Source organism: Lepidochelys olivacea (assembly GCF_965140295.1).
Source record: "Lepidochelys olivacea isolate rLepOli2 genome assembly, chromosome: 10".
NCBI classification, from domain to species: Eukaryota; Metazoa; Chordata; order Testudines; family Cheloniidae; genus Lepidochelys; species Lepidochelys olivacea.
The window spans coordinates 71067754-71092552 of NC_140420.1; the positions used below are offsets into that span (position 1 = coordinate 71067754).

The following is a 24799-nucleotide window of genomic DNA, read 5'->3' on the forward strand; positions in this document are numbered from 1 at the left end:
GAAGTGGATGTGTGTCTGTGGGGAGTGTCCCTAAGCCACTGCCTGCCCTCCCTCCCTTTCGTTATCTTCTCTGCCTTTTAAGAGAGGACATGGTAGTTCCACAAAATAATGAATGGGGGAGAGAAGACAAATCATGTGCTTGTATTTACAGTGGTTTCTAATACAAGAACAAGGGGACTGTCAATGATGCTGGAAGACTGATGAAAGGGAATACACAGTGTACAGTCAGCTTGTGGAACTTGCTGCCACGAGATGCCATTGAGGTCCAGAATTGATCAGGATTCAGAAAGGGATTAAATACAGAGAGGGCTAATGAGACCTGCGATGGGGTGTATAAATCCCACACTAGCCGCGACAAGGTTAAAGGGGAGCCAGAGAGCGCAGTTCACCCATTCTCTGGCCCCTGGAGGGGGGGCAGGCAATTAAGGATTAGACTCAGCTGAGTGACTCCTATAAAGCAAGGACTGCAGGGAGACCCAGGAGAGAGATAGATGGGAGTTCTCTCACTCACAAATGGGGATGGCAGCTGGGGAGAAGGAGACTCCCGAAGGAGGCCGGAGAGAAGAGACACCAGGGAAGAGGCCCTGAGGGTCAGTGGCTTTGGAGGAGTTGGGCCTTCAGGGAGAAAGCCCTGGGAGACTGCGCTCTGTAACTGAGTGAGGAAGAACGCTGCAGATCTCAGGTTATTCCATAGCTTGCCCATTATGTTGTTTCTTGCACCTTCCTCTGTTGGCTTTGGCACTGGGTAGTGTCAGCACTGGGGTACTAGCCTGGAGGGTTTACTAATCTAATCCAGCATTAGGTAGGAGGAGCATCGGACTCACATCCTTACAGGGGATAGAGCCCAGCAGCTGACCCCGAATGGCACCAGGTAACTCGGGCACAATAGATACCTGCTGCTATTTTATTGTGGGGCTTCTTGGTGCCCCACTTGACCAATCAATCCCTGAAAGGCTGGTCAGAGCCATCTCCCATGCTGCCAAAGCACCAGCTGGAATCATCTGATGCCAGCTCTCTGACAGGAATCCTGGAGGGCCCTGCTGAGCTGCTGTTTGTTCAGCCCCTTCTATCAAGCTCCCTGCCCAGGGATACCAGAGATATTGGTGGCTCTTCCATGGTATGATTTCTGTTACTGACCAACACTTGTCGTCAGTTTCTGCCGTGGATTAGTGTAGGGGCTGATGGGATCTGTGGTTCTTCCTTTTGTGCCCCCACTACTCCCCAGCTCAGATCTGCCCTGCACTTTTCTCCTGCCTTTCAGCCTTAAAGGTGCAGTGTCTCTGGGTGAAAGGGTCCGGGAGGGGGAGAGGGACAGTGCAGAATCACAGAGGGCTCGGGGAAGTATTTTTAGATGTTCTAAGTGTGTCAAATAAATGCCATTCTTACTTGTAGGGCTTGAGCAGCAGATAAATCACAACTAGTTCTAATGATGATAATTACCGGATTTCAATATTTATAGAAACTGGTGCTTCTTTCGTATCGGCGTCTGTTGCTGAGCTCTCACCTTCACACATAGAATCCTTGGCTAATTGTCACTGCAGCTATTTATTTATTTGCACATTTTTAACCCATTGTTATTGTCACTCTTAGTTAAAATTTGCAAATAAAAAACAAGCCTCTCCCCAAGACCTGCCCATTAGGCTCTTGCCAACACAGACCCTGGGCGAAGTTCTCAAGAGTTCTCAACCATTCTTACAACTACAATACCCACCTGCTGAAGTGAAGAAACAGATTGACAGAGCCAGAAGAGTACCCAGAAATCACCTACTACAGGACAGGCCCAACAAAGAAAATAACAGAACGCCACTAGCCGTCACCTTCAGCCCCCAACTAAAACCCCTCCAACGCATCATCAAGGATCTACAACCTTCCTGAAGGACGACCCATCACTCTCACAGATCTTGGGAGACAGGCCAGTCCTTGCTTACAGACAGCCCCCCAACCTGAAGCAAATACTCCCCAGCAACCACACACCACACAGCAGAACCGCTAACCCAGGAACCTATCCTTGCAACAAAGCCCTTTGCCAATTGTGTCCACATATCTATTCAGGGGACACCAACATAGGGCCTAATCACATCAGCCACACTATCAGAGGCTCGTTCACCTGCACATCCACCAATGTGATATATGCCATCATGTGCCAGCAATGCCCCTCTGCCATGTACATTGGTCAAACCGGACAGTCTCTACGTAAAAGAATAATGGAAACAAATCAGACGTCAAGAATTATAACATTCAAAAACCAGTCGGAGAACACTTCAATCTCTTTGGTCACTCGATTACAGACCTAAAAGTTGCAATTCTTCAACAAAAAAACGTCAAAAACAGACTCCAACGAGAGACTGCTGAATTGGAATTAATTTGCAAACTGGATACAATTAATTTAGGCTTGAATAAAGACTGGGAGTGGATGGGTCATTACACAAAGTAAAACTATTTCCCCATGTTTATTCCATCCCCCACCCCCCACTGTTCCTCAGAGGTTCTTGTCAACTGTTGGAAATGGGCCACCTTGATTATCACTACAAAAGGTTCCCCTCCTCCCCCCCGCCCCCGCTCTCCTGCTGGTAATAGCTCACCGTAAGTGATCACTCTCCTTACAGTCTGTATGGTAACACCCATTGTTTCATGTTCTTTATGTATATAAATCTCCCCACTGTATTTTCCACTGAATGCATCCAATGAAGTAAGCTGTCGCTCACGAAGGCTTATGCTCAAATACATTTGTTAGTCTCTAAGGTGCCACAAGTCCTCCTTTTCTTTTTAAGAGTCCTACTGTATCCCCAGTGACTCACTCTGCCCCTGCCCTGAAGTGGCCTTTGCTTCTGCTAACACAATGGGTCTGCTCCTTTTGTGCATTGGAGCCTGCACGTGTTGTTTATACACATCTGTGAGTGTGTGAAAATTTATGCATGGGTGTGTGCCAGGCTATGTGTGTCTGAGGGTGTGAATTATTTGCATGCACAAGCTGTACATGCAGTTGTGTCCTGCATGTGTATAGACGGCGTATGCATGCACTCTCTCCTCGGGAGCTGGCTGGCCTTCTACTTTGCCTGCAGATCCTTGCTGGCCTTCAGAACTCTGTGCGGATCAGCTCAGGAGATTCCATCCCCATGCAAGGTGTGGAGGAGATTCACTTATTCAATTTGCTATCTCTCCAGTGCTGCATAAACTGTATTGATAAATTAATCTCATATTGTTGTGACTAAACAGCCCTGCAATTTTTTCCACTGTGCCGTCTAATCTGTCTTGACAGCTGTATCATTATTTTATATTTGTTGTAATCTTATTCACTGTATTGGCTGTGTGTGTGCTGTCACACCATCACCATACAGGCTACAGGCATGGCTGTCAGCTTCCCCCCGACCCGTCACGCCAATCCACCGAGGGAGCGACTCTGCTCCACTGCGTGCATGCAAGGCAGAGAGAGCTCACTGCTGGGTCAGAAGCAAACCACACCGAAAATGATCGGGAAGTCTCAGAAGGTGTTTGCGTGGGTGTGGAGCTGTGGGTGGCCGGGTATAGCCCTATATTTCTGGGCACTGGGCAAAGAACGGCTCATGAGCCAGACACAGCCCACATGGCTCAGCAATGCCATCTGTGGCTGTTATTTAACCTGGAGGTGTTGGTGGCTCCCATAATGCTCCGTTCTAAACTGAGAGCCCTGAATCATAGAATCATAGAATATCAGGGTCGGAAGGGACCTCAGGAGGTCATCTAGTCCAACCCGCTGCTCAGAGCAGGACCGATCCCCTGCTTGCATTGCATGCTGGGATCTCTCTTAGTCTAGTTAGTAACACTGTGCCCATTTCTATGGGGTCTCAGGGTGGTGGCTGTATTCAGCTGCATTTCATGCCCGCTGGGTTGAGCTGCTGGAGAGCAGGTATTTCACCAGTGCGGTGAAATGTGGCCACCACACAGTGTAAACAGTGGAAGGGCTACAGAGCGGGGGGACACGCCCGGGTTAAGCTGCTCTCCAGTGCTGCTAGGAAAGTGCTCCTGAGTCTGCACCTAATGTAACTTCCTTCTGGGGTTGTTTTTGCTGAGCCGCCTGGGCAGCTCAAAGGGCGGGTCTGCAAGGCCATTATTTGCATAGTCGAGCTTAACCCGGGAAGAGCCTCTTCCATATAGCGGTTGCTTGGGGTGTCACTAGGCCATATGTCATAGAGGTTCTTTGGCTGCTGACAAGGTGATGGACATGACTGTCTTGAACACAGATGTTCAGTACAACCGGAACTGGGGGTAGAGACAGAATGAGGTGCACATGGCCAGGCTGGGATTGGCTAATCAGTGGAGGCGGGATGCAGGGGAGGGTAGTCTCCCAGATGCAGAGAAGGAGAGCAGGGGTCCTTGACATACAGCCTAGAGGCAGGGTGGGTGGGGGAGGCATGCTGGCACCTGTGATGCATGAATTCTGGTGCATCACTCGCTGTGCTGTCAGCCTCCGTGGAGAAGACATATTTCCCACCCAGCTGTTACAGGGCTTCTTAAACACGAAGAGACTCTGAGTTTCCACAGCACGTTTCAGACTTAAGGTATTTCCGGGCACTCTGTGCAGCAGTGAGCTAGAGCCTGTCTGTGCAGAGAAACACATCTGTCATCCTGCACTGGGTGATGGCTCAGGGATGTGACAGGCTGCTGAGTAAGGAGGGTGACTGCTGATGGGGGGATGCTGGGGTTGTCTCCAGCTTCACGAAATGCCGTGGGATCTATAATTGGACAGCCCAGGAGAGAGACTGGATTAAGGTCTCTTTCAAAGGGCTATGTTTCCCCCACCAGCTAGGACCCCAGTGAGCTTTCAGCAAAGGTTAGGAGTCAAGTCCTAGTGTAAGATGTGAGTAACCTACAGCCTTTGGGCTGAGGCTGGAGAAGGGATGGCTCCCTAAGCTAGGCTAATACCTTGCAGTTGGTATAAATTGTAGCCACACGCTGGCCAGTTTTCCCAATGGGCAAAGTATAATAATGGCTCTGCTTTCCTCTAACCCCTTTCATTATAATAACAGTGGGAAGCTGCTTGGAGGTAAGGACACCTTGCAGTCCACACCAGTTGGGTCACTATTATTATTAGCCTCCTTTTACAGATGGGTGAAACTGAGGCACAGAGAGGGAAGGGATTTGCCTGCATTGTGTTGGTGGCAGAACCAGGAACAAAACGCAGGGGTCCCGAGTCCCTGATCTAATGATGACACACACTCCCTCCCCCACAGTAACGGTGTGGTTTGGGGCTGATTGCATCCCTCCGTGTGTTGTAAGTGTCATGCCCATTAGCAGCTGTGGTAATATTTCAGCCCTGAGTGTCTCCCGATTGTTCACGTGGAGAGTCACAGACCCTTGCCCCCAACTCTCTTGAGGATTCTCCTCCCCTGGCAGCAGCGACTAGCACTGAAGTGGAGAGCAGCAGATGGGTGGCCCTAATCTCAGTGTTTCAAGCCTAGTCAGCAGTTTCCTGACCATGGTGTCTATTTCACGCAACACTGCGTCTGTGGATACTGCCAAACTCCTCCCACACCAGGGACTTTGGAGGGGAAGCAATGGAAGGAGATTAGAAACAGGATCCAACCAAGCCACTGATGGGCTATCAAATACCTGCTAGTGCAGGGGGTGCTGTAAGGTTAGAACTGACTCACGTCTGGGAGAATTACTCAACTGGCCTGACCTGCTCCTGTCCCAAAGTCAAGGCAATGGGAACTGGCTGACCCCACACTCCGCCTTGATGCTCTGATTGTGGGCAGGCTGTGGAAAGGAGCATCTCGCCTGGTGCTGATCTGGGTTCCATTCCTTGGTGACACCCTCCCTGCCCTCTGGACCGTTCCTGAGCAGAGCAGTGTGGGCCACTGTGCAGTAACAGCCTTGCTGGGCCAGTTGTGTGCACAGGTGGTGTTGGGCTTGGGCACCCTTGGAGGGACAATGGCGTGTGATGGGAGGCCGATGGATTCCAGGACAGTGCTTGATGTTGTAGGGCTGTGACTTGCCTTGGTGGAGGGGCAAGATTCCAGGGGTACACTAGGAAAGTGTCAGGTGTTGATTTGTACCCAGATACCCTCGTGCTCACACTCGGTGTGAATCATCAGACTGCCGCTGGTCCTGGGATCACAGTGCTCACACCCGAATGCTGTAGTTGCCAGGCTAGGGGCGGTTTCCTGCCCCAAACCAGCCAAACTCCAGTTTGTTTTAAACGTTTTTTATTTTTGCTGGGGGGTGGGAGGGAAGGAAAGCGGAAGCTCATCACCTTGGAGGGAAGTGAAGGTGGCCGGCCTGGCCCTTTGGGGTACTGCAATGTACTGGTGACCATCTCCTGTTCTCCCTTCGTCTCCCATGCAGCTGGGGCTCTCATGTTTCAGGACCCTCCTTGAAGGCGGCTCAGCTGTGCTGGTGCCTGGCTGGCTGGCCCTGCTGTTTCAAAGGGCACCGTGTCCAGAGGGAGCCATGATTCTTGGGTCTGGACCGCCAGTGCACCCTATTGGCAATTTCAGAGTAACAGCCGTGTTAGTCTGTATTTGCAAAAAGAAAAGGAGTACTTGTGGCACCTTAGAGACTAACCAAAAAAAAAAAAAAAAAAAGCTTATGCTCAAATAAATTGGTTAGTCTCTAAGGTGCCAATAGGAAAGGAGTACTTGTGGCAATGTGCTCTACTCCTCCTTGGGCTGGTTCCCTTCGCATCTGCTCCTGCTCCCTCCTTGCTCTGCCTCTTGTTGCCCTGGTGCTAATGGAAACCATGGAAACACTGGTACAAAATCCCCTCTGCTTGGAAGTGAGCCTTTGACAGGCTGTGAGGATGGAGCATCTGCCCACTTGCTGTAGGAAGTGATCCCAGCGGCTCAGCCAGCCAGAGGGGCAGAGTGTGGAGCTTGATATTTCATTGCAGGAAAGGAGCTCCCTGGACAGGCAGCTGCACAAGTAGGAGGACTCCGTTGCTTTCTGCTGGGCTGGGTAATACTTAACTCCTGACTGTGTTAGTCATGAGTTGACAGCCAGCGAGGGAGTAATGGGGGAAGGAGGTGCTCCCCAGAGGTCCTGTGCTTGCCTTGCACCCCTCAATTGTTTTGGAGCTGATAGGCCAGTGGGTGGAGTCCTCCCATCCTGCAGAGCGCAAGTCTCTGTGTACGTGCAGTGCTGTATGCTGCTATAATGCAAGTTTTGCACCCAGGACCCTTGTATGGAATGTGCCAGGCCATGCCTCTGGCTTATGGACCAATAGTGGTGCTCAGAGCCTTTCCCGATGACCCACGGGATGACCTATTTTGAGAGCTGAACACTGGGATATTGGGAGGGGAGGCTAGACCCATTCTCACCAGGTCACTTACAGAATGAGATGAACTGAGAAACCCTGTGCTAGGAGTGAGCAGACTCTGTTCTGGGTCATATTGGAGAGGGGACAGCAGACATCCTGACCCTCTGCATGGCCTGTTTCTCCCCCAGTGCACGGGCTCTTTGTGCGTCTTGCAGTTGGGGTGATGCTCTAGGCATCCAGGGCTGCAGCAGCCAGCCTGGCTGTAAAAAAGCAATGAGTGCTGAAACAAGCCACGTTTTCCTCTGCAGTGCCTTGCATAATGACAGGTTTCAGAGTAACAGCCGTGTTAGTCTGTATTCGCAAAAAGAAAAGGAGGACTTGTGGCACCTTAGAGACTAACCAAATTGGTTAGTCTCTAAGGTGCCACAAGTACTCCTTTTCGTTTTCCTCTGCCTGCACCTCACGGACCTGCACTCCAGGGAGCAGCTCCTCCGGGTGAGTGAAAGGACTACCTCGCTGCCCCTCTTCCTTCTCTGCCCTCCCCCACACCCCATTCGTCAGTCTGTAGGGGTCAGGCAGGTAATTTGGGGACAGTTCAGTTGCGGTGACCAAGTAATTTTGTTTCTGCAGTGAAATTGTTGGGGTTTTCACTGAACTTTTTATTTACCTCCATCAAGCGCTGGCTCAGGGTTTTGAACGCACAGCCTTGCTGTTCCCTGTGCCCCCCATTAGGGTGATGTGATGGGGCACACAGATCCCTTGCAAAGCAGGAAAGGGTAGACGGGCTACTGGAGCCTAGTCAGCCTGCCCTGCAACACCTGGGGCAGGAGTGGGCCTTCCAGGGAGGAGCAGAAAGGGAGAGCCCTGCTCAGCTGGGGGAGTGGCTGTGGAGTTCTGCTTACAGGAAAGAAGGCTGTCGCTGATCCGGTCTCAAGGTGAAAGGGAAGCATTTATGTGCTTATCTACTTGTTTTGAACTTTGGGTCTCCAGGTGGGGGTAGACCTGTAAGCGACCTGGCCAGAGGGCTAAGTCATTGCGACCCAGAAGGTGTTGGAGGCTGGGTGGAGCAGCAGCAGACTAATAGAGAAACTGAGTCTGAGCACAATGCAGCGCTGCAAGGGGGCACTCTGGTAAAGATGCACTATTGCGGACGGGCACGCTGCACGGCTTAGGGGATTGTGATTCCGAGTCTCTCGAACGTCCAGGTGTGTGTGGGGGGCCTGAGCCTTGCAGTGTTCCAGGCCCTGCTGCCTCAGGGGCGGGGAGAGCTGAGACGTGGGATCCTGGCAGGGAGAGGAAGCCCACTCAGCCCTGGGCAGTAGGGGCAGGCTGCTCTGGGGCCAGGCCGGAGGATCTCTGCATGGCTGGCGGCTTTGGAGAAGGATACAAACTTCTAGGCATTTAATCTGAATAGAGCTTCATTCCAGCTTCCAGAGGTTTCTCAGTTTGCTGGGTCTCTAGGTCTGAATGTGGCTCATGGAGCACTCCCACTGGCCTCCTCCTCAGTCGGCTGGTGTAGCCCGTGGTTCTGTCAGACCAGAGCCCAGAAACTGCTCTGCCTGCGCCCCTCCTCCTTCCCCCTCATGACTTTGTTGCTTCTTCTTCTTAGCGTGTGCGCCGCATGCCTCAGGTGGCACGTGGCCAGGATTCCTCACCGAATTTGATCCGCTGGTTGGATCATTGGCTTGCCTGGGCTGGGCACTGACGGGGAGCTCGACATGAACGCTGATCCGTGTCCCCCGCTTTCTTGCTGTGGCTGGTGAGCTTGGCCAGCTAGTGGCTTCTGCTCAGCTATCAGGGAGGGCACATTTGTGGTGAGGCCTTCTGGCTCCTGGCAAAGGGGTGATACAGCCCTTCTGTTGCACAGTGTGTGTTGGGCCATCTTGTCCCTGCCACTTCTCCATGGGTCCGCGGCCAGGTCATTCTATGTATCAGTGTGAGGAGGGGCTCATCTCCTCTCATCTCCCCCTCCCAATCACTAACTCCCACAGGCCAGTAGGGTGGATAGAGCCCAGCAGACACGTGGGGCCTGCCTGTACCAGTGTGTGTGCTGTAGGCTTGGCAGAGCCCCTGAGTTCAGTCAGGCATGAGATGCCACCCCACAAAGCAGGACACTCGAATAAAAACCCAGTCTGGCATACAGCAAGAGCTGTTAGGTCCCAGGTGTGGTGGACTGCTGAGTAAGCCAGCCCCCAGAGGACTCTCTGTGTGTTGGCATACAACATGGTCTGCATTCTTCATGCAGAGTGAACTTCTCTTTCTTCCGACTTACTTGGATTCCCCAGTCGCTTCCCCTGATAGCTGACTTTGCCGGGTTGGTGGGGTCGGCTTTTTCCCCTTGGCTTGGTGCTGGCTGCTGATGCCTTTTGATGCCCGTGGTGCCACCGTTGCCATGAGAACATTGGAAGTGTCTTTATAACCGCAGCACCACAAGCTGGCTCCAACAACTGAGAGATTGTGTTCAGTGCTCAGACTTTCCCTCCCTGCCACTCCGTGCCTCTGCCATTCGGTGTGCTCTAGTCTCGCCCCGGTCTGTCTGTCTCTCGCCTTCTCGTTCTCTGTTTCTCCATTCTCGCTGGGTTCTGTGTTAACATGCAGATTGCGTCCTCTGATAATCTGGGGTGATATATACTCTGAAGCTGGGTCGGTACTGGGACCTCGCAGCCCACGCAGCTGCCTGGGAAGAAAAAGAGTTAGGATTTGCAGAGAATCCAGGAACATGCTGAGATGTTTTCTCTGCTGAGGATCTGCTTTCTGGCATTGAAATTGCTCCGTGAGCCTAAATGGCACCAAAAGGGAGGCCATGTCCTAATAAATAAATTTTCAGCCTCACTGCAGAAAGAGGAGGTGCCATCAGGAGCTTGAACTTGACTTTGCTTCTCATTCCTTCTTTGCAATTATGAATTAGAATGGCCTCTGGATTCCTTGAATGCTCCTGCAAGATTTTATACCGGTCAGTTTAGCACTGGCCTTTGGGAATGCTTTGGAAATAGTCTGGTGTACTCTAAAATCAGAAATTTATCATGCTTGTCATGTGTGTACTTATCACATCTCAGTAAGAGAGGCGCTCAGGGTACCCTCCCTGGGCCATTGCCTTATGATACAGAGATCTGTGCTTAACCTGACTACTGCAGCCTTCTTTCTTAGCCCATCAGCTGATGTTAAAAAGAAGACAGGTGGCTTCACACCTCAAGTGCTGCAAATGGACCACTAGAGGTCGCCAGTGCCCACCTAGTGCATGAAGTTAAAATTTATCGGGCAGTCAAAAAAACATCTGACCGTTAAAGGAGGCTGCTTAAAAGTAAGCATGTTCTGTGCATCTCCTTTGGATTCTTTAACAAGCAAAATCCTAGACATACTACTTTCAAATGAATAACTGTAGATATTGCTCCCACATGGGTGCTGAGAGGATAATTCACAACTCAGTTTATGCACTTACATAGGACATACGTGGGGTGGAATACTGAGTGTGCCACTTTGCCACTGGGCCTGGAGGCAGTTCCATTCTGCATTTAGGTCCAAACAGTTGTTTCTTTAGCTGGGTCTGCCAGGAATCCTAACCGAAATGCCACAGCCCCTTTAACAGAGTCTCTCACTGCCCTATTGTTTCCTTCTACAATAGTTAAAAAAGACCACCCTTGTTAAAGGGATACTGCCAAAGTTGAGGGTGTTTTGGGGGAGGGAGGGCAAAGTTTGATCAGTTATACTTTCTCCCCCTCCCCCCTCCCCTCTAGCCCTGGCTCTATCTAGACAGTGTCATTTGTGCAAAGCCAACTGTCCCCTTCCCACAAAGTACTCTGCAGTACCAACAGCCCAGCACTCATGAGCAATCCTATGCCAACGCACTGGCATGTGCATCTCCAGCTCTCCTGACCACAATCCTACAATAACACAACAGTGGGTCCACTCTGTGGAGGAGACATGTTCAGAAACGTGACAGATTTTTTTTTTCTTTGATGCTTCCAAGCAATGATGACCAACTGCAGGAAATGAAAACATTATAATCTCGGAAGGCTGCTAATATTACTGCCAGGTGTCTTTGTTGTAGGGAGTCAGCTTCCTGGGGTGTTTGCTCCTTCTGATGGGCCATCAGGGGCTGAGCCTGGGCTGAGGTAATGGACATCTCCCCCCTTGGGGCGTGGGGCAGATGGCGGTGGTGGGGCTGTTACTGCTGGCAGCTCAGGAAGAACAGGCTGTGGTTTCTCTGCAATAGAAGGAACAAGTGGGGGGTAATGGGTACATAATAAGCTATGTGGCCACAGCTTACTCGGAGCCAGTGGCTTTGCTGTGGAGAACAGGCTCCATCCAGGCTAAGGAGAGAGATTTTCAATCCTCTGTGGCAGTGCTGTGAAGATAGGGAGACCAGGGCAGGCCTCTTCCAAGCTCCCAGACAACCGTAAGCCGCTGTGCCCCAAGGCCCTTCGGAACAGCGTTCCGCTGGGGAGGGGGCGGGCAGATTGGCGCTGCTCCAGCCCAGCTGGGCATCACTGCCCAGTTGCTCAAGCTTCATAAACATCGCAGGAGCCAAAACGCTGGAGGATCAAAGTTCAGGCTCCTTGGGAGCCATTTAGAAAAACAAATGCTTCGTGGGAGCTGAAAACAAGTCCAGGAAAGATTGGCTCCATCTCCCCTCCTCATTGGGAGCGGGAGCAGTACAGCAGGTTTCATACTATCTGGTGTGTGTGGGAAAACCGGTGCCTGAAATAGCTGAGGAGGGAGGGAAAGGCTGAGGGAAACGGAGGAGGCTAAAGCGGGGCTGGGGTGCAGAGGAGGGAGAGGACAAGAAGAGCTCAGGCTGGGGGAAGGACATGGAATTTGTTGCCAAAAGCTCCTAACCGCTCAAGGAGCCGAAAGACCTTCTGACACTTTGGAGTTTGCAAATCTTAGCTTTTGTTTTTACAGCTTTTGTGAGAGTCAGAGGTGGTACCGGGAGGTGTGGGGGTGGGGAATCAGCCCCCCCGGCCCTGACATTCACATCTGCATCTAAAATGGAAAAAAAGAAACTGGTGTGGAAAAGAGAACTCCTAAATTTAGATTCACATGGAACCTTTTTGTTTTAAGTGTGTGTGGGCGAGGACGGGAAAGGGGGCAGGACTGGTGTGTGCGTGCGGGGTCACGCAGGCGGGGGCAGGGTGGTGCACTCTTCAAGATGGCATCTGCTCTGTGGCGTGCACGCGAGGGCACACCATGGGGGGCAGGCCCCGTCATTCCTGGAAGCACCAGTGTGTCCAGTATCATGGGGATGTGTGAGTAGCCACCCTACCCGCATCTCTGTCGTTAATCGTGTAATCTGGTGCAGCCTGGAGCTTATATACCCTTTGTCCCTCTGGGAGTCTGGGCCTGGTGCTGCACACCAGTTTAGGACAGGAGGTGAAGAACCACCCCGTATCCATTTGAACCCGCAGGGGGAATTTAATGAGGCAGAATGTAATTTAATGAGTTGGAATTTGGCCCGGATCCTGGGCGTAGCACCCTGATCCTTGAAGAAAGTGCCTTTCTGATCTTTACTGACCACAGGGGGTCAGGAGCTCACGCTTTCATATGAAAGACAGCAATAAAACAAGTGTCCTTCATCCAGAAGCCAGGATGACTCTCATTACCTCAGCTACTGTCCAAAGGGTGGCTCTTTGGGGTCCCCTAAGGCCATCTCCTAAGTCAGGCGATGCTGGCCCGTCCTGAGGCTCGTGCTGTGATTGAGATTCTCAGGAAGCAGCTTTTTCCCTTGGGAAGCCCTCAACCCCAGAGCTGCAGGGTAATGAAACATGAACAGGTTTATGGTAATAGTCCCTAATCCAGAGCATATGCTCCTATTGCACAGCGGATAAGTCTCTAACAAGCCTCAGCAGGGACCGCCTCTCCTGGTGCAAAGGATTGTTTTAGCCATGACTTCATGAAGAAAGCAGGCCCACTGGCAGTGGGCGAGACTGCCAGCCACATGCCCAGCCCAACAATAACAAAGAAATGGCCCCTCTGTGGGGGAGAAATAGATGACTTTGGTCTCCAGGGACGTCAATCTGAAACCTTCCAATGGAGCTAAAGGGAGAGACAGGTTGGTCTAGTGGTTAAAGCGGGGGACTGGGGCCTTATTCTCCATTGCCTTGCAGCTGCTGCATGCCACCCCAGAGGTGGTTGCATTTCAGTAATGATTTATATCTGTGCCAACAGTAAAGTACTGCTGAATTAGAATTCCCTCCTCACGCACTCACCCTTTGGGTGGTGGGTTACACCGGCTCTGCTGGGTGTACATGACGCAGGTGAAAGGCACAGGCTTCTGTGCCCCAGTTTCCCCAAATCTAAAATGCCACTTATCTCATTTGAAGGGCTGTCACAAGGGTTAGTATCTGTAAAATGCCTTATGATTGTTTGATGAAAGATGCTAAAGCAGTGCAAAGGTTTATTAATACAATCGCTTTGCTGTCTGACCCTGGGCAAAGGTGGGGCGGGGGTGACACAGTTAAGGGACACGAGGGTAGGATGTGGATTATAACAGCACTTGTGCAGAGCTTAACAATGCACAAACAGAGCCTCCATTCCGTTCCTCTGATGAAGGCAGATGGTGTTAGCTGAGGTGAGGTGACATGCCCAAAGCCCCACAGAGAGTCAGAATCAGGAATAGAATGTAGGAGTCCTGACTCCCTGTCCTGTGTGCAGACCATTAAGCTGTGCTGCCTCATAAGGAGGACTGAGGGGGCAAATGCAGTTCTCTGTTGAAGGCCTTCAACAGAGCTTGGTCCCAATGAGCAAGAGTTTCGTTTGTGTGAGCAGAAATGCTCTGATTAAGCAGTTGCACTAATTGCTTCCGGAGGCCTAAAGCTCTCGCTGGGGAACCCAGGGCTCAGTGCTGACTGGTGCTAACAAGGTAAAAAGGACATGACATTAAGGAGGGTGTTCGTGAATGAATCCCTGCCGCTGCTGCCACCAGCCGGGTTTCGTCTCGGCTGCTGTACCTTGTGAAGCAGCTTGTTCTCCCTTTGCAGCATCGAGGCAGAAAATCACATGTAACTCTTCTGGCACTGGGAAGGCCCTGGCTCTAGTGTGCGAGAACAGGAGAGCTCGCTATTTCTGGCTTGTGGCATTGCCTCCCTGGTGGTGTGGGGCAGGCAGTTGTCAGCTGATAGTTCTGAAACAGGAGCTCTGGAGCCAGGACAACCAGCCCCATGAGACAGGAAGAGAGGGTGAAGGCACTACCCTGGTGAACTGGAGGAAGGATGGTGGTCAGGCTTGCAAGGGGCATGTCTTCACCATAGTCAGCCTGAGGGATCAGTGCTGGGGTCTGAGCACCCAGATCAGCCTAGCCTGGGTGTGAGCAGCCCTTCTGCAAAGCCCTACCCAAGTTACCTGCACTGGTGCTGCGTTGCCCCATGTGTGTTGCTGAGAGATCAGGGAGCATATCCCATAGAGCTCGGCCCTGCAGTGAGCGGAGGTGCTTGAAGATTCTTCCCCTTTAAATTGTGGGAGGACTTGTCTGTCTGTTGGGGAGCACAGGGAGAACTGGGGGACTGTCCGTAGTCAAATGGTTTAGCCTGCAGCCTCACTGCAAAGTGGGTGGGTTACCAACCTGAGTGAAAGCAGCCCCTGGGCTGTAGCCTACACCCCAAGCCAGGCCAGCTAGCCTGGATTGAAAATACCACTTAGCTCAGCTCAGAGGGGTTTTGAGAGTGGATTGGTTAGGGGCAATGCCCAGATAAGAGCCTGGACTAACTCTGCAGTGAAGACAGACCCTAAGGGTCTGTCTACACTGCAATGTAAGCTCAGGGTTAATAGGATTTGAGTTAGCAGACCTTGGGTTTATTAACGTAGGGCTTGAGTGTCTACACTCATTTGTAATGCCATGTTAGGAACTGTTGAACCCTGAGTCCCAACCTGGGTCTCCAGCATCTACACTGCATTATACAGGCTTGAGTCCAACTACCTGTATCCCAGGCTTCCTGGTGGCTTCCTAAAATATGGCTCCTCTAGCCCTTTGTTCATGGTGCGGTGTGGGAAAACGAGACGGTCCACAGGACAAAGAAAGTCAGCTGTGGGATACTTTTGGTGGACTCCCAGAGCATGAGTCCAGTGGGTCTGTGTCTACACTGCAAAGCAATAGGGCTTGAACCCTGAGTCCTGGCTTGACTCAGGCTCGGACCCTCAACCCCCATGGGGTCCTGGGACTTTGGGTCTGAGCCCTGGGTTAGTGCGATTTGTGCGTAGAGGGAAGAGGGCTAGGCTTGAGCCTGAATCTGAACCCTGGGCTTACACTGCAGTGTAGACATACCCTTAGAGGATGTTGAAAAACAAACCCAGGCACGACATGCAGAGAATGTGACACGTCGATGCCCCACCCCATATGTAACATAACATTCAGCAAGGAATCAATAACATTGTCAGTGACTCTCTTCCCAACCCCTGTAACAAAACTGAAATGCAGAGCCTAAACCTCTGGCCTGAGTTCTTATGGACTACCAGCAGCATTGTGTAGCTGGGCACAGCATCGGTGCCTGGAATAATTCTATATGGATTCCAAGCAGAGCTTAAATATACCACTTACAGGATAGAGGCTGGTTTTCTAGAGCATCTTCTGTACTCGGATGTCTCTCTATGGCAATGAATTTAGATACTGCAAATGAGGCAGCCCTTTAGCACTGAGCAATAGCTCCCGGGTAGCCTGGGACAACAAAGCGTGTTTTGGTGAGAGGGGAGACACTGGCTGGGACACTGAGCTCATCCCAGCTTACTTGAAAAGTGTCCTTAAAAAAACAAATTCCACACCAGATACCGCTGGTGCCCTGAGAACTGTGGTGGGGCTCGTGAGGGCAGAGGAGAGGGATTCTGCGGGGAGAGGAATTCACAGTGATCTCCAGGATCCTGCACCTAGATGGGAATGTCTTCAGTGTCTCAGCAGAGACAACGCAACGCACCACCAGCCGCAAACCAGATTGCAAGATGCGTTGCAGAGTTATTAACTCAGTGGCAAGGGGGAGAACTCAGAGGCTTTGGCAAAGAGAGCTGCAGAGGGGAAGGTTCTTGCAGCTGCATTGTCTGGCCAGGCTGTGGGGGAAGAGGACAGAGGAAGAGGCAGTGCTAAGCAAGGATGGGAGTAGAAAGAGGAGGAGTTGTTTTATCTATCCCTGAGGGACAGTGGAAGATTATTCCCTACAATCTGTTTCCCCTCCCGCTTGCTATGCACCTGCTCTTTCCCCATGATGGCGCTCCAGTGGGGTGATGACTCCACCTCCCATTGCAGGAGACTCAGATTCCACACGGTCAGGAGACTTTTAATGATATCAATTTAAATGCTCCTTGCTTAATCCCATGGCTCCTTGTTCTGTCCCTTTGGATCACCCTAAGTAGCTCCTCTCCCTGCATGGTGATTATACACTGATAGGCCCTCTTAGTCACTGTTGGGATGAGACAGGCATCCTCTGGGCACGTCCACACTGCAAAACAAGCCCTGTGGCAGCAAGTCTCAGAGCCCATGCCACATGACTTGAGTTCGTGCTAAGGGGCTAAAAATAGCAGTGTAGACATTCCCTCTCCCCCCTCACACCCTGCCAGTGGGTCTCTCACCTGGGACTCAGAGACCTTCTGTGGTGGGGTAAGAACAATTCAGCCTCCACAGCCCATTCATGTCTTTGTCTCTCTGGAAATGCCAAACAGATGTCTGAGCTGGGATGTTGGGGCTGGGTCCTATGTAGGATTCTGGTGCAGTGTCACATCTGAGACCAGAATGCAGACCTGAATACTGTTTCCTGCTAGCTATGGATCGGACCTGTCCGTTACTAGTTTCTAACCAGCAGTGGTGTTTGTTCTGTTGTTGCACCTTTCTGAACTAACATAGTTCCTCTAAATTATCCCGTATAGACCACTAGGTTATGCGAGGTTGGGGTCATGGAAGGGTAACTGCCTCATCACCTGCTTTCTTTGCCTCAAGTACAGCGTCTCTCCTCACATGCGCTCTATAAGGACCTGGCTAGTGGCACAGATTTGCATGCATAAAGAGTGCTGTGTCACAAATGTTATGTTTTATGATCATTACCTTGACAAATCACAATTACACCCTAGGGTGATGCTGATTATTATTTCTCCAAAGCTGGAGTCATTTTTTTTCCCAGTGACCTCGAATTATCCTCTAACAATATAAACTTCCTCAATGCTGGGAGACTTATTTTTATGTGCCCGTGGGGAGGGGGTGTTGAGGGGAAATCCATCCATTTAATAGGGAAAATATTGCCCTTGTAAGTATTTATGTGTCTGTATTTCCCTTTGATGCTCAGTTACTGATTCAATTTTATAACTTCCATGTTGAGTGAATTAAGTCTTTCATGCCTGTAGTTATTAAATGTATGTGATAAGTGCTTTATAATGCTGTAAAGGGTGGCTTGGTTTCTTTACAGCTTCCTCAGAAACTCTTATGGAGTATGCAGGTATGGGTGAAGGGAGAATGCAAATCAGAGACCTGTGCTCTGTTGTTTAATCTCCCTATGTAAAACAATGGTCTTCATTGTGCTATGGGCTTTCTTCTCTCTCTCTCATGGAGCATGCAAAGTCGCGTGGCAAGGCTGCAGTCAGGACAGACAGTTTCAACTTAACCTTGCAGTGGTTTGGAGCATATCTTCAACTGCTCCCTGGCACAGGAGAGGAGAATCCAAAAATCAGATTCCACAATACCTCTCTTCTGGGGCTGAGCTGAGAAGCAGGGCTGAGTTATGACAAATAAGGACTGATTTCTAAGGAGAGGTAAGGTTTTTTTTTTTTTTCAGTGTGCTTAGTAGTGAATGAACTAGTTCTGGATGTCCCATGAATGTGACCTACACACTGCCTCTCCCCTAGAGCAGTTGGGGTCAAGGAGAAAGCTGAAGTCCTCCTATGCAACACTTGCTAGACAGCTGACTTGGGTAGTTTAAGAATGCTACTGAGAGCCACAGATGTCCACATAATCTAGGCAGCGAAATTTCCTGCCTCTGCTGGACTGGAACTGTAGCAGCCTTGTGGAGAACTGCCCTGAGGTCTGCCTTTGACCTCGACTAGCCATGCTTCACCTTCCCATACGTGTCCTCGGGCTCCAACAGCTGACTGAGGTGGATTGCCATTGGCTGGATGTTTAGGAATCAGTAATTAATTGAACTATGAATAGCCAATGGCCAGTTACTTAGGAGCCACCGTTAGCTGAGTACCAAACGCCACAGGGATTTGAATGCAGGTGGAGCTTGGCGAGTGTGCAGACCAATTTCTCTTGGGTTCCTGCGCGAATCTGAGAACTTTGAGGGGAAGGAGTGACTGCTGTTCACTGAAGCACTTGCCCCTGCCTGGCGTGGGGAGTTCAGTACAGTCCTCCCTGATGTTGCCTCTAAGCCCACAGGCACTGGCCAACAGGAGACATGATGTTTGATACCGGGGGGTTGTAAATGACGGGGGGGGGTCTGTGTTCACCAGGGGAGAGAGACCTCGAGCTGTGCACAGCTCCTGCACTATCAGATAGGCTGCCATTACCTGAACACTAAGGGGGGAGGAGCAGAGACACTCTGTGTGGTGGCCTCTTTTATTCTCACTGGAAGGCAAAGGCCTCTTCACACGCACCCCCTCTTCCTGCCTACCAGGAAGGGTTTAGCAAAAGCCAGCCAGTGCAGGCTGATGGGGAGCGGTGGGGTGGAGCCAAGTCTGTCGCTGTTCTGATCTGGTGGAACTTTCCAGGAATTGTTCATTTATTCGTTGTCAGTTATTGCCTTTGATCCCTGGACTGAGCCTCTGAGTTTTGAGGTTTTCACAAAAACTCATCTGAAAATTAAAAGGGGCGGGGGAGGGGGGAATTGCTCAGCACTGACTGTGAACCTCTGGGCAGCAGCACCCCGCGTCGCTGGTGTGACTGGGGTTATAACAGAGGGGGCTCCTAGAGAAAACTTAGGGTGCTGCAAGGTCGGGGTGTAGGTGCTCTTCCCTGAGTGAGTGCTGACCCCGGTGCCCCAGCACAACACTGCAGAACAGTGTGGGGGGTACTTAAACGTGGGCCCCAGGCCTTCTGAATCGGTACTGACTCCAGGGCCCCAGCATGGGGGTAGGAGGTGATGAGCAGCAGGGAGCAATGGCCGTGACACTCTCTGAGTCAGTACCGACCTCCATGCCCTAGCCCGGTGCCAGCCCTGGTGTGTTGCTGGAGAGGGCTGTTCTTCAGATGGAACATAAAATCTGTCCACTGGGTAACAAATCCATGGCACTCCAAGTCGGAGTGCTAACCCCTCAATCCCTGGCCGTACTCCTTCCATCTCAGGGAATTATTTTGCTGGCTTTAAATTCCCCACGTGGTTTCAGTCAGAGACAGGATTCTTCGTAACTTCCTTTCTGTCCTGCACCGTGTGTCATGTCGCTGTGCGGCTGCCTGCATCTTCCAGGCTAGCAGAGGTTAAGTTCAGTGGAGGAAGAGTGACCCCTGTACGCAGAGCTAGTTAAATGCGTTGGGATCCATTGGCACTATGTAACCATCAGTCTTTGCTAGTATCATTGTGACGGGACCGGCACCGAAAGGGTGGTGACGTGGGCAGCGGCAGAGTGTACTCTGTACTGCAGTCATTAGCAGGATGATGGGGGCTTTAGAGATTGCCTGGAGATGACACCAAAGACTGTAGAATTGACCCAGGATCTCTAGCATCCCATCTACAAACGGCAGTGGGTCCAATGGATTGTCAGCGACTCATTGGTATTCCCGCAGGTAATTGCTGCTTTGCATTGCAGTGGCCTCCCAGATCGGCGTGCCAGTCACAAAACATGCTGAAGTGGGTTTCAAAGGAAGTCCTTGAACCTATCGACTTTTTAAAGTACCCGTCAGCCTGAGTTGCACGGCCTGTGGCTTTCTTTCTCCTGACAGCTGGGGAGAGGCAGAGAGCTGGATTCTATTGGCTGCTGCTTTTAAAAGAAGGCCCCCTTTTCCTGCCCCCGCCTCCCCACGTTCATAGCTGCGCAGTCTGGAGCTGGTCTGCCAGACAGTTTGTTTATAATGCTAAACATATCGGATAATTGAAAGCTAATGCTCCTGTCTAGATCACTAGACATAACACGCCTGGATGACAAATCAATTTCCTCGTTGCCCTACAGGGGTGTGCAGTCAAATGCGCGGTTTGCATTTCCATTGTGCGTGTGTTTGTTTGAGTGCTGCTTGCTTGCTGGAATCCAGTGCTTATTTTGCAGTCCAACATCCAAACACAAATGTGGGCCTTGAGCTGCGTGTCTCTAAAGGGGCCGTGTCATCTGCTCAGGTGTTGTGGAGAGAGGACATCCTCATGGAAATCCACCCCAGACTAACTAGGCAAGACACAAGCTGTGTGTGTGTATGTGGACTGTATGTAGAATGTAGTGTCGGCATCTCTCTGGGCATGTCTCTGTAGTGTAAGGCATAGGGCTAGGAATCAGGACTCCTGGGGTCTGTTCCCAAGACTGCTGCTGACTTGGCACATGATCTTGGTCAGGTGGATTTAGGCCAATATTTTCAAAAGTGGCCACTCCTTTTGGGGGCTTTAGGCTTTTTTTGGGTGCCCAGTTCAAACCGCTTGCTAGGGGTCTGATTTCTTGGCGGTGCTGAGCACCTGTAGCCCTCATTACTTCCAACTGGTGGTGTAGATACTCAGCACCACTGAAAATCAGATTCCAATGGAAGCGCCCAATGTTAGTGAGTGTTTTTGAAAATCTGACCTCCAGCTTTCTCTCTGTACCTCTGTTTCCTCCTCTATGAAGTAGAGATGATGAAACCTCTGTTTTGTGAAGCGCTTGGAGATCCATGGGTTAAAGGGCTAAGTGGTAGGATTGTACCGCGCAAACTCCCACAGGCTGTGTAACTGACTAATAACGAATTTCAAAAGAGTGAAACATCATAGCAAGAAAACGCTGGGTTCACTGCTCATAGCAAACTGCAATTCAGGCTGGGCTGAAATCAAAAGCCTTTAGTATATGAAAGTGACTCAGCGTACGGTGTTGTGTGATTACCATGTGTGTCTGCGTGCGTGTGTGTGTCTCTGGCTGTCTATGCCCTCATATGATTATAGGTTATTAGCATGTGAAAGGGTCACGAGCTTCCCTCCTGGGGCAAGAGGCAGGAGCCCAGGTTTGCTGAGCTGTCTTTGCAGGCGGCAGCAGTCTGGTGTAAAGCCACTTCCACAATGGAGGAACAATTCTAGTTGCTCATGTGTGTGTGAGCTATGGGGACTGGATGCTGGCACTAGGGATCTTAGTTCTGTTTCCCAGTCCTCAGCCATCATGTTCCATTATGTGGACAGAGAGTGGCTCTGACAGGGAAATTAAACAGGGAGCATTTGTATTTCATGCCCATGAAACAGAGGGACATGTGGTTTGCAAGACTCCTCTGCTCACCTCAGGCCTGGGCCATGGCACCCACAGCTATTTGAGTGCTAAGCCTTAAGTTGTCTTTCTGCCAGAGTACGGCATGCCTGTCCTGCAAGCACGCTTATGAGCGGAAGACTTGCTCGATAAGAACCCGGAGGGTAAAGTCCGAACTTAACTTCATCTTTATTAACAAACTCATGAACAGTGATACAGCATAAAGTCTAATCTTCTCCCTGGGCTATTTGCTGCTTGGGTTCCTAGCTGAGAGCTGCTTAGCCCATTCCCTCAGACACTATACTCCAAACCCAACATACCGTACATCTGTCATGGCAGCAGCACTAAAGCCTGGTTCCTGATGTCCTTCTCCTTCCCACTGGAGGGCCCCCTCTCTGGGCTTGACATTGCTGGGTGGCGGAGATGGCTTCAGCCCGCGTTTCTGTCTCTGCTCCAGTGTGTTTTGTCCAGCCTATCACAATCCTCATCTCTTCCAGTCCTGGAAGCCCCATGGTGCTCGGAAAATGTACCTCTGCCCTTTCTCCCTAATAACTGCAATACCACTTGGAGTCTGTTGGCCAACTCCTTCTGGCCCGAGTTCTGTTCCGCCAAGGATTTGCAGAAGCTTTGTCCATTGCCCGGGAATTCAAAATTGCTTGAATGTCCCTGTTTCTCAGCCCACCCGAATGTAGGTTTAGGCTTCTCCAGGGATCGGCAACCTTTGGCTCGTGGCCCGACAGGGAAAGCCGCTGGCGGGCCGGGACAGTTTGTTTGCCTGCAGTGTCTGCAGGTTCGGCTGATTGCAGCTCCCACTGGCCGTGGTTTGCTGTCCCAGGCCAATGGGGGCTGTGAGAAGTGGTGTGGGCTGAGGGGTTTGCTGGCTGCCGCTTCCCACAGCCCCCATTGGCCTAGGACAGCAAACCGCGGCCAGTGGGAGCTGCGATTGGCCAAACCTGTGGATGCTGCAGGTAAACAAACCATCCCAGCCCGCTGGGGCTTTCTCCTTGCTTGGTTGCAGTGGGAAGGTTCCTCCCCCTCTCCAGACTCTTGCATGAGTTCATCTGCTCTTCTGACTTTGACTACACCGGGGCCACTTGAGAGGCCACTCCACCTAGGGGCTGAACCTGCTGCCAGGGATGGGGACAAGTCAAAGCCTGAGATCTGATCAGTGTCTCCAAACCTCTGGACCTGGCTTCCAAATAGTCACTTTTTACATTGACTAAATAGAAATATACAGGGATTTCCCCCCACCCACAAGTTGTAGTCTTTCTTCTCTTGTGAATACACCTTAGGGTACAGGTCGAGTGGGGAGCAGAACCTGCCCTGGATTTTTGTAGTCTCTGGGGAAAGAAGGTCTGAACTGGATTTGTGGTTTTTGGGATGGACTGAATACAACTCCCAGCAGAAACTAAATTACATGGGCCTTAGCATGCTCTGTGACTGAATGTGAAGTTAAGTGGGTTCCCACGTCCCTTGATCTCTGTAGTAGCTATAAACTGAGGCCAAGGTTTAGGCATCTATGGTAGATGCCTTCAGATTCCAGAGAGCTGGCAGTTTATGGCCCAACAGCTTGTTAGTTCAATGTGGGAGGAGCTTTGCGTGCCAACCAGTGTTTCCCACTGAGCTTGCTTAGCCCCTGAGTGTGTCTGTTGGTGTGAAGGGTGTTCTTCCCCCAGGCTTGAGGACGGGGAAAGCTCCTTTCTGTTTCCAACATGAAAACTCATGTGGGAGCAGAAATGACCCCATTGTCCTCTGAAGGGTGGTGAGAGGGACTGGGATGAGGAGCCTGTCACCTGTGGGTCACTGATTCCAGTTCAACCTAGGTTTGTATGTGTGTCTGGTCAGTGGACCACCTGCAATGAATCGGTGGGTCTTGCCCTACTTCCCTGTAGACAAGGGTCCACTTTACACAACCGACTATTGTCACGGATGTTAACTAGCCCTTTGTTGGCTGTGTCAGCAATGAGGTCAAGCACTGAATGTGCAGGGGAGACAAAACTCTCCTCTGTTCTCTAGGTTGGGCTCCCACCTGCTCAGGATTGAGTCCCACTAACAGGAGTCTGTGCCAATTGGGGTATATCTGTACAGCTCGTGGCAGCGAGTCTCAGAGCCTGGGTTGACAGCTGTGTAGATGCTTGGGCTCTGAAGCCTAAGGAAGGACAGGCTCCAGAGCCTGAGCTCCAGTTTGAGCCATAGTGTCTATACAGCTGTTTTTAGTACGGTAATGTGAGCCTCAATCTGCAGGCCTGGGCTCTGAGGCTCGCTGTGTAGACGTACCCTAGGAACTAAACAATACAGCAGTGCCAGCTTTGGTTTTTTCCCCCATTCTCAATAGCACGCCTGTCCGACTGCCTCAAGTGTGTGAGGAACATATTGTAAAAACACATTTTATAAACTAAGCCAGATACCATGTCACGTAAACACGCCCCAGCTAGCAAAGAGTTGAACCCCACCCATTACTCCCATTAGCAGAGTGGATAAATATGTGTGTTGTGTAGCTGTAGCCACTTCACCTTGAATGGTCCCTTGAAATATGTATTAACTAGTTATGCCAAACAACTTGTTCCACCTTGTATTTAGCTGTAACACTGAGTACGTTTCCCTGACCCGAAGAGCTCTGTGTAAGCTCAAAAGCTTGTCTCTCTCCCCAACAGATGCTGGTCCAATGAAAGATATTACCTCCCCTATCGTGTCTCTCTGGATTAAATGTGTGACCAGGTCCTTCCATTACCGTTATACAGTATATCGCAATCACCCCAACCAAAGCACCTCACCTCAAACCCTGCTTTGCAAATCCAAGTTCTGGCCAGGAAAGGAGGGATGGGGTGTACAGTCCCCATCCAGGGCTTGGCAGGGAAGGAGTTATCCCCCTTCCTCCTGGCTGGAGGATGGCCCCCTGGACTGGGACTTGTGAGCTGGGTTCAAATCCCTGCTCTGACACACTCCCTATGTGACATTTAATCTCTCTGTGCCTAGCTTCCCCAGTAAAATGGGGACAACAATAGCTCAGAGACTCATAGACTTTAAGGTCAGAAGGGACCATCATGATCATCTAATCTGACCTGCTTCACATTGCTGGCTACAGAACCTCACCCACCCACTCCTGTAATAGACCCCTAACAGCTCCTTGCCTCACACGAGTGGGGTGAGGACAAACCCGCTAGAGAGCGTCAGGTGCTACAGGGCTGGGGCCATGGAAGCAGACCAATCCCTAGAGAGAGCTCACACAGCCCAGCGGGCTCTAGGCAAAGTGGGTGTGGG

General features: G+C 51.0%; 1 protein-coding gene across 8 annotated transcripts in view; it reads left to right on the forward strand.

Moving 5' to 3' along the window:
- The window catches only part of NTRK3 (neurotrophic receptor tyrosine kinase 3), a 328552-nt gene that overhangs the window by 41105 nt on the left and 262648 nt on the right, over window positions 1-24799 (forward strand). Inside the window, exon 1 of one of the 8 annotated variants that reach the window (XM_084640454.1) lies at window positions 17809-17953. The exons of the other annotated variants lie outside the window; for them this stretch is intronic. The gene's annotated coding sequence lies outside the window, so the exon portion shown is untranslated. Of the gene's footprint in view, window positions 1-17808; window positions 17954-24799 lie in introns of those variants that run through there. 8 annotated transcript variants of the gene reach the window in all.